This window comes from Elephantulus edwardii, unplaced genomic scaffold (genome assembly GCF_000299155.1).
Source record: "Elephantulus edwardii isolate Elephantulus edwardi_28Jun2011 unplaced genomic scaffold, EleEdw1.0 scaffold00001, whole genome shotgun sequence".
NCBI classification, from domain to species: domain Eukaryota; kingdom Metazoa; phylum Chordata; class Mammalia; order Macroscelidea; family Macroscelididae; genus Elephantulus; species Elephantulus edwardii.
The window spans coordinates 34,550,103-34,559,969 of record NW_006399751.1 but is presented as its reverse complement, the minus strand read 5'-3'; the positions used below and the strand labels follow the sequence as shown (position 1 = coordinate 34,559,969).

Genomic DNA, 9,867 nt, shown 5'->3' with positions numbered 1-9,867 from the left:
ATTCAACTCTTTAGTATCTTGAATTCTTCCTTGTGCTTTGGCTTCTCTGCGCTCCAGTGCAATCTTCAGAGTCTCTTCTGACATCCATTTTGGTCTTCACGTCCTCTTCTGTGTTTGCAATGACCGTTTGCACTCTTCCTGGAACATACCCTTGACATCCTCCCACAACTCATCTGGTCTTCGCTCATTAGTGATCAAGGCCTCAAACCTGTTCCTGAGATAGTTTTGAAATTCAGGTGGGATAGACTCAAAGTCATATTTTGGTTGCCTTGGATTTAGTTTAATTTTCCTCAAATTCAGCTTCAACTTGCATATGAGTAGTTGGTGGTCTGTTCCACAATCAGCTCTTGGCCTAGTTTTGACAGCTGATATTGAGCTTCTCCAGCAGTTCTTTCCACAGATGTAACTGATCTGGTTCCTATGCATACCATCAGTGACTGGAATAATCAGGATGGGTGTGTCAGAGGCAGTGCGATTGGCACCGGCTAGAGCAGTGTTTAGGGCTGTTGTACATAGGGTCGCTATGAGTCGTAAATGACTAGACGGCACATAACAGCAGCAACAACAACCTTGAGAAGAATGGGGACCCCAGAACACTTTATTGTACTCATGTGAAACTTATACTTGGACCAGGAAGCAGTAGTCAGAACAGAGCAGAGAAACACTGCATGGTCAGGATGCATCCTATCCCCATACCTTTTCAATCATATGCAGAACAGATCATTCAGGATGCTGGATTTTATGAGGAGGAAATGTGACATCAAGAATGGAGGAAAAGTCATCAACAACCTGTGTTATACAGGCCATAAAACCTTGCTTGCTGGAACTGAAGAGGACATGAGATGTTTGCTGAAGGTCAAGGACTGTAGTCTTCAATATGGATTGAAGTTCAACATCAAGAAAACTAAGATTCTTCCCCGGGCCAAGTGGAAGCTTCATAATGAATAAGGGGAGAGACTGAGGTGGTTGATAATTTCAGCTTGTTTGGTTCCACAGTCAACACCCTTGGCAACAGCAGTCAGGAAGTCAAAAGATGAATTTCAGTGGGAAAATCTGCTGTCAGGAACCTCTCCAGAGTACTGAAGAACAATGATGTCAGTCTGGAGACTAAGGTGTGCCTGATTCAGGCCATGGTCTTTTCAATTATTTGTGATTCATCCAAGAGCTAGACAATGACTCAGGATGACAGGAAAAGAACTGATGTCTTTCAGTTAAAGTGCTGGAAAAGAGTGTTGAACATACTGTGGACTGCCAGTGGAACAAACAGGTTTGTCCTGGAGAGGGTGAAACCATGCTGCTCCCTGGAAGCAAGGATTCTGAGGCTCCATCTCAAACCTTTTGGGCATTGTGACCAAGAGGGACCAGTTCTTGGAAAGGGACATCAAACTTGGCAGGGTGGAGGGGCAGCACAGGAGAGGAAGATCAAAGATGAGATGGACTGACTCAGTGACTGGAAAAATGGGATTAAGTCTGTTAGAAACGATGAGTGGCTCAGAACAGGGCAGTTTTCAGAGCTATGAGTCATAGTGACTTGATGGCACATAACAACAACAAGTCTTATACCATAATTCCATTTTTTGCCCAATTTATTTCAATTACCATATTTTTTCTGTATTAATTCCTGTTGTGCAGTATTTAATGAATTTGTAATCATTTTAAGTGGTGCATAATACTGGTGCACAATTATGTGAATTTACTAGAATTTCTTCAGCCATTTTTCCATTGATGGACAGTTTCATTGTTTAGAAATCTTTATTACTGTAAATTATGTTACAATAAAGGTGATAAAACAATATACTCCTAAAACAAGGCTTTTTTTTTCATAGTAGAAACTTTTGTCTAGCTTACTGTTTTGATTTAATGCGTGTGTGTGCATGTATGTGGATGATTCCATTTTGTACCTTTTTAATGGTTATTATTGTAATATATATATATATATATATATATATAATATACGTATTACCTGCTTTATTTGGTGATTTTTTTTCCTGTCCTTTGCTACTTTTTAGATGTATACAAGGCTTGTACTTTAATCTTTAAACTGACGTCATTGCTCTTTAGCACTTTGGAAAGGCCCTTGACAGATTTTTTTTCCAATGAAATTTTGATTTCTTGACTGCTGTTATCATGTGTTTTGATTATGGATACAAGTAAAATTAAATCATTGATGATTTCTACCTCTTTTCCCATCTATCTTAATGCTGCCTAATGGCCCAAGTGTGAGGATTTTGTTTTCCTGATATTGCGACGTAATCTATATTGAAGGATTTGATCATCATAAGCAAGTACTTCAAGGCTTTTTCATTCTGAAAGCAAGGTTGTATCATCTGCATAAGGCAAGTTGTTGATGAGTCTTCCTCCAATTCTGATGCCACATTTTTCTTTACATAGTCCAGCTTCTCAAATTTTTTGCTCAGTGTACAGATTGAATATTGCTGTTGCTTTTATATACAGTTGAGCTGGAACTGACCCATAGCTGATACTTAAGTATGTTTTCATTAAATCACACGGGAGGAGATTGCCTATCTTTCACTGGTGGAGCAACTGGTGGATGTGAACCATGTGCTTTTGGATTAGCAATGCAATTCCTTACCACCAAGCCACTAGAACTCCCTTAAAGATGGAACAGAAACAGAGAAAAGATACAACCCTGATATATATCTTTTCTGATTTTAAACCACCCAGTGTTCTCTTGTTCTGTGTGGACAACTGCTTCTTGGTCCATGTATAGTTTTTCCATGAGTATTGTTAAGTGTTCTTGGAATCCCATTCTTCTCAATGTTAGTTGTAATTTTTATTGTGATCCACACAGTCACATGCCTTTTCATAACTAACAAGATACAATTAAACATTTTTCTAAATAGTGATATTATACCTTATTAAATAAAATTACGAAAATTTCCAGTGGCAATCTATAAAAAAAGAACATTCACAATTCTCCTAAAACTTAAACACAGTTAATCTTTTGGACGTTTTTGTCTTCTAGTTTGAAAGCTAAAGTTGTATATTCATCCAACAAGAATTTTTTCTATAATACTTTGCACAGATACCTTACTAGACATTGAGTCAGGTTTTGACTTCACAAGACCGAATAAAACAAATATAGACCTCGTTAACTTATTCTCATAACCTTTTATATTACTGCATATGTCTTATCTGTATTTTTTCAAAAGCTACAAATTCATAGTGCAGGCTGATAAGTTTGCTTCATCATTTTTCTATAGTTGAATATTTCCAATTTTTCAGCGTTATTTTTCAACATTTGGAATATTAAGGTACATTTCTAGAATGCAATATCCTGGTCAAAGAGTAAAAACGTATTTTATGATCTTGACACAGATTTCCAAATTGATTTTCAGTTTTTCAGTGATGATTATAATAATGAAAAATTGTTTTGCTCTATTGATAGGTTTCTCATTCTGACTTTCCATTGTGGGGGCAGTTAGCTAGTAAGGCTGAATTTTTGTTGTTGTTGCTAAAATAGCTATTAATATACTTAGTGCTTTAAACAGCTTTCTGCTTACACTTCTTATTCTCCTAAGGTGCCCAAGTTTTATTTTATTCTGAAAGCTCTTTATAAAGACATGACCCTTTTATTATATTTCCCCTCCCTCAGAATTATCTCCACAAATAAAAGCAGCAAATGACACTAAGCATTGTGACCCATAGTCCTTGAGTACAATTGCAGACTTTACTTACTTCTTTAGGGTTCAACCCTATGCCTGGCACGTGACAGGCCTTTCAAGCATGGTACAATGAATGAACACCCATAAGCCAAGCAGTATGCTGGACAGTACTTGGCCAGAGCCAGAATGTCTACCAATGGCAAGTGCAACTTTTTAAAGTAAGGTAGAGTCAAAAATTTTCCTCTTTTTAAACTAATCAGAACAGTGGACCATAGGTAGAGAAACTACACAGGCAGAGTAAAAAAGGATACACAGAACTGGGGAACATCATAAATAGCCTGGGAAAAGGGGCAAGTAAAATGAAGGAATATTGTTAAAAGTGATGGAGGAGAAGAAACAAATATGAAACGGACAAAACAAATGCATTTACTCTTCATCTATTACATGTAAAGTATATTGCTAGTTATAGTGGGTGATTAAAAAAGTTCTGTAGCCTCACCACACTTACCCAATACTTAATTCTGAAACTTCTTAGGCAATGCCAACTATTTCTGTTTTTATGTTTCTCTGCATACGTTTCCCCCCCACCCCCCCCATATGTATGATGCCCATGGAAATGCTCAGGAGAAAGCCTCTCCCAAACTCGGGAAAACCAAAGGATTCCAGGGCTTGTCCTTGCCCTTTCAGAACAGATCCCTTTTGGCCATAACATTTAGTGGGAAAGGGAAAAAGAGGTAATTGTAGTGTTACCTACTGCAACTAGATTTAGTATCTTTTCTTACCTCTGGCTGTATTTCAGAATGACAGGTTGGCAAGATTTTCATTCCAATCAGTGAAAAACAGGAGACAGAGAAGTAAAAACTTTCCTGTGGTAACTGATGTCTATTTTAAGAGGTCTTCTGAGAGGGAAAGACTATTATGCATTTTATGAAATAATGTGGATTAGATTGTATGCTCCAAGAGTACGTATAATAGACGTTCCCTAATTTCAATGGTAAAATCCAATCTAAACCCATTGCCATTGAGTCAGTTTTGACTAAGAGTGACAGTGAATTGGCCATACGGTTTGTAAGGTTGTGAACTTTAGAAGCAGACTCCCACATCTTTCTTCTGAAGAGCTTCTAGTGGGTTTGAACTTCAGACTTTTTGGTTAGCAGCTGAGAGCTTAACCACTAGGCCAAAATACTTTTGTTGTTGTTATGTGCCGTCGAGTCGCTTGTGACTCATAGCGACCCTATGTACAACAGCCCTAAACTCTGCTCTGTCCTGTGCCAATCACACTGTCTCTGACACTCCCATCCCGATTACCCCCGTCACTAAATCAATCCACCTCATAGAGGGCCTTCCCCTCCTGCACTGTCCCTACACCCTACCAAGCATGATGTCCCTCTCCAAGGACCCGTCTCTCGTAATAACATGCCCAAAGTATGTTAGACGGAGCCTCAGAATACTTGCTTCCAAGGAGCCACCCGCTTTAACCCTTTCCAGGATGAATCTGTTTGTTTTCCTAGCAGTCCATGGTATTCTCAATACTCTTCTCCAGCACCACAGCTCAAGGCATCAATTCTCCTTCTAGACAAAAAAAAAAAAAAAGGAACACGATGCCCTGTGAGAAAGAATTTCGGGTTACAAACAACTTATAAAGTGTTCAAGGTGGTGATACGATGATACCTTGGAGAGGGTTGTGATGGAACACTTAATGAATGCCACCCATCAGGTGAATAAAAACAACTGGTCATCAGATATTGCAGGAACCGTTTGTCTCCTTCCTACTCTTGTGGAGCCATTCATTCTCTTTATGGAATTCTCCTTAACAACATACTAACTACTACGTATTGAACAAGGAGTCCTGGTGGCATAGTATTCAGGGTGTCAGGCTGCTAGTTGGAAAGTTGGTGACTTCAATCTGCCAGCTGCTCCAAGATAGAAAGATAAGCAGTCTCCTTCGGTAAGGATTAACAGCCTCGGAGACACAATGGAAGGGTTTACCATGTGTCACGGCTTTTGAGAATGGCTTTTTTGGCCAATGCCTTAGCTCCCCTAGTGGTGTGGTCTCCACTTGCCTCAACTACAGACACGACACGTGGTGCTGTCTTCAATATCATCAGCTGTGAGGCTGGGTGGGTGGGTGTGGGGGGTGTGTGTGTGACAAAACTTAGCCTGACAGAGCCAGAGCCTTAAGAGAGGAACTTCAATGCCAGGGCAAAAGAAGTAGAGAAAGCAGTGCTCATCCTTTGCGGCCAGAAGTTCCTGCCTCAAAGGTGTCTTGCTATTGGCTGAGAAACTGTCTGGATTAACTGAGAAGCTTTCTGAACTAATTGAGGGATTGTGTCTTGCTGTTAACCTGGCTTACTAAATCTGGACTTTCATTGTATGATACTTTTGCCTTCCCCTGATCCAACATGTTTCCCTTATAAATCCTACAAGTGAGAGTAAAAATGACATTCTGTAAAGGCTATGTGGTCATTTGCAATGACTATCAAAACCAGCAATTAGTAGTAGATGCTGTAGCATAGGGGGCCGTGTCTGACCTTGCAGGTATCAGTTTTATACTGTGGACGTTGCTAATGGATACAATTCCCATTTGCGGTGTTAGCAGAGGTTGGACTCAATTTTCCGCAAATTACCACTGCACCTTTACACAAACAAATCTGCTTTTAGAAGAAATGCACCCAGAATGCCTCTTAAAAGAGAAGATGGTGAAATTTAATCTCATATCCTTGGGGTATGTTATCAAGAGTCCTGGAGAAGGATATCATTCTCAGTAAAGCATGATGATTAACAAGAGGAAGATCTTTAGCAAGATGGGTTCACACAGTGGCTGCAAATCTGGGTCCTGTTACAGCATACAGCATAATTGTAAAGATGAAGCAGGACCTGGCAGTGTTTAGTTTTGCTGTGCAAACAGTTGCTAGGAGTAAAAACCACCTCAGAAGCAACCTGACCGTACCTTGCCACCAGTATTCTGTTAACTGAATGATGAGTGGAACTTCTGCCATGATTTCAAATTCATGGAATAATCATGGAGATTTTGAGAAAGAGGATTTAGAACCTTTGGCACAATATCATTCTGTAATACAAGAAAAAGCAAGTGCAAACAAGTAATTTGCTAGGAATCACACAAAATCTTGGTAGAATGAGAATTTGAATCTATTTCCTTTACAAGTTAATATGGTTTCTTCCATAGCAGATGCTCTATAAAAATATAACTAAACACCTCTACCTCTTTATTTTGTTGTCACACTCAAATCTCAAGAGTTTTTGGGCCCTCGGATTATGTCTAGGATCTTTACTAAAATATCCCACTTTTAATATCTTGTAATAGCAATAGTGTAACTAAAAGAATCTTCATATATATAGATCTATGGACCTCTGTTGGCATAGTCTGTAGGAAATTTTGCTGCTAATCCAAAGAAAGTTGTGTGACTAAAAGTTCAAATACACCCGAAGTTCCACAGAAGAAAGATTGGGATTCTCCTGCCTGCAATTTACCACCTTAGAAACCCAATGGAGGATTAATTATGAGCCAGTTATGATTTCTTGATGGCAATTTATATCTCTATATATATAATGCTATGCATTATAGAGCTGGACAATGACTAAGGATGACAGCAGAATTGATGCCTCTGAGTTGTGGTGCTGGGGAAGACTCTTGAACAAGGACCACCAAAAAAACAAACAGGTCTGCACTGGAGAGGGTAAAACCAAGTTTCTCCTTGGAGGCTAGGATTTTGAATCTCCATCTCACATACTTTGGGCACAAGGCCAGGAGGGACCGATCCTTGTAGAAGGACATCATGCTCAGAAGGGTGGATGGACAACGCAAGAGAGGGAGATATCAGATGAGATGGGTTGATTCTATAACTTAGGCAATGGGGGTAGGAGTGCTGGAGTCAGTGAGACTGGCTCAGAATAGGGCAGGCTTCAGAGCTGTTGTACATAGGGTCGCTATGAGTTGCAGGTGACTCGATGACACACAATAACATATGTGATGGCAATTTCTATCTATGTGTAACACATGAGATAAGGGAGCTCTGGTGCCTTGGTCATGAGGACTTACACCACCAAGCTAAAGATATTTGGTTCAAATTTAACAGCTGTTACACAGGATAGAGCAGGGTTTAGGGCTCTTGTACATAAGGTCGCTATGAGTCACAAGCTACTCGGCATATAACAACAACAACAACAACAAAAACAACACAGGAGAAAGATGGGCAATCTCCATCTGTGCGATTTATGCCCCTGAAAACATCCTGGAGGGTCAGCTATGGGTGAGTTTCATCTAGATGGTATTCAACAACAACAAATATGTGATAAAGGTATATATAATACATATGTTTCAACATGTTGATCTGTCTATAAATTGAAAAAGGAGGATTTCTGAAGAATTAATTCACCTGGACCCCAGTTCACAGCAAAGCAGCAGACTGCAATCATGAATGAAAACACCATGAATTCCTGGGAGAAAACCCTTCTGCACCAAAATGCCATTTCACAGGAACTTATTCAAGGAAGAAATTGCCCCAGAAGATGTGGCAGATAGGATGTGTAACCAGGTTGAATTGAATATATACTTTTCCTTTAATCTATAGTTTCTCCATACCAAATAAAGCAACGACCAACCTTCAAATTAACTAGCTTTTACTGTCGAGTCACATAAGTTTTAAAACTTTTAAAAACTGATCCTTCTCTCCGTTTGCATCAATAAGTTCATCTTACAAACATTCTACCGTCCAACTAACAAAAAAAATTGCTTGCTGACACACATGTGTTTTTTTTTCCCCTCTCACCATTTCTTGAGATGCTGTTCATTCTGAAGGGAATATCCTCCCTCCTTATATTGTCCTGGTGAGTGGTGTTTGTTCCTCTTCTATACTGGGCTATCCTAATGGAGAAGAGGAACAGGACTTAAAACACAATAATTCGGGAAGTAAGTTTTGTGTGTCCAGCACCAGCAGCGTAGCCCTCAACAAAAGTGTACTATGTTTTTGGAAAAGGATAGAAATGCAACTTGCTGCTCAAGGTTGAGAACAGCCCTTTACCCAGACTTTCGTAAAAGGAGGCGGGGGCAAATAAGTAGGTTCTTTCTTTTCACCCTCCCAGTTTCTAAGTCTCCTTTACAGTCTTGCTTGGCCATTCTTACTGCCTCTCTGAACTCCTCAATCTCCTAGCACACAACCCTTGAACACTTGTGGGAGAGAGATCCACAAACTCCTTCGAGATTCCATAAATGGAACAAGTTCTTCATAACTAGAGAAGGTCTGGGCTGCTAACAGGAAGTTTTTGTACTTTTGGCTACTTTGTGCCTGAGGCAAGAGCTGCTCAGTCCACCAAGAGACACCATAAAAGATAAAAATGGTTGGAAAAAACTAACCTCCACCCTAGTAATCTTACTCATAGCCACTCTCCAACAGGTTCTGAGGCTCAAGGTAGGAGACAGTCCATCTTTCCATTCAAATTTCCACTCTCCTCTTAAGCCTTCAGTATCTCTATTTAAACCTTTCCTCAGTGTGGACAGACAACCCATTTCTAATATTCTCTCCAGAACTGCCATGTGGAGTTCAATTCAGAATTCTCCAGACTAAGCTCACCTAAGCTTCCCTCTTCCACTTAAAAATTTCTGCAGGGCATTTAAAAATTGTTTTGGACTTTAGTAAGTTTTCATGATCCCCTAAGGCCAGTCCCCTTTGGAAGCGTTAGCTACAGGCTGAGGGCCCAAGAATCTTTACATCCTTTTACTTTGCTAAATCTCCAAGATCCCACCTTGCCCTGTTCCTCACATTAGTGGGAAGAAGTAGCTTTCTTTCGACTCTTGTTGCTGGCCACTTAATGGTCACCCATCAGTCTCTCCTAGCGCCTGGTGCTGCCGGGGACTCCCAGCCACGCGCTCTGGGCCCTTGACCTGGCGTTGGGGCCCCGAGGTGCACGGCACCTTGGAGAAGGCTAAGGAGATGTTGCTGGTGGGGACGGGAGGAGGATGACCTCAGCTCGCCCGCCCAAAAGGCACTCCGGCTCCGGCCCGCGGGGCGGGTAGCCCAATGGGCAGCCTCGCCCTGGAGGCGGGCGAAGGCCGGAAGCTACCCCGCGGCACGGCCGCCCCGCGAGACGGCGCCCGCGTCCCCGTCCTCTCTAGCACGGGCTCCGCCGCCTCCGCCGACAGGGGCCAGTCTGTCGGGTCCCCGCCGCGCTCTTTGTCCTGGCCGCGCGCGGGCGGACGCGTGCGCCCCCCCGGGTGAAGGGA

At 41.2% G+C, this 9,867-nt stretch overlaps 1 pseudogene; it reads left to right on the top strand.

The window, feature by feature from the left end:
- LOC102852127 overlaps nucleotides 1-9,573 on the top strand; it is a 134,457-nt pseudogene extending 124,884 nt beyond the window's left edge.
- Nucleotides 9,574-9,867: the final 294 nt, after the last annotated feature.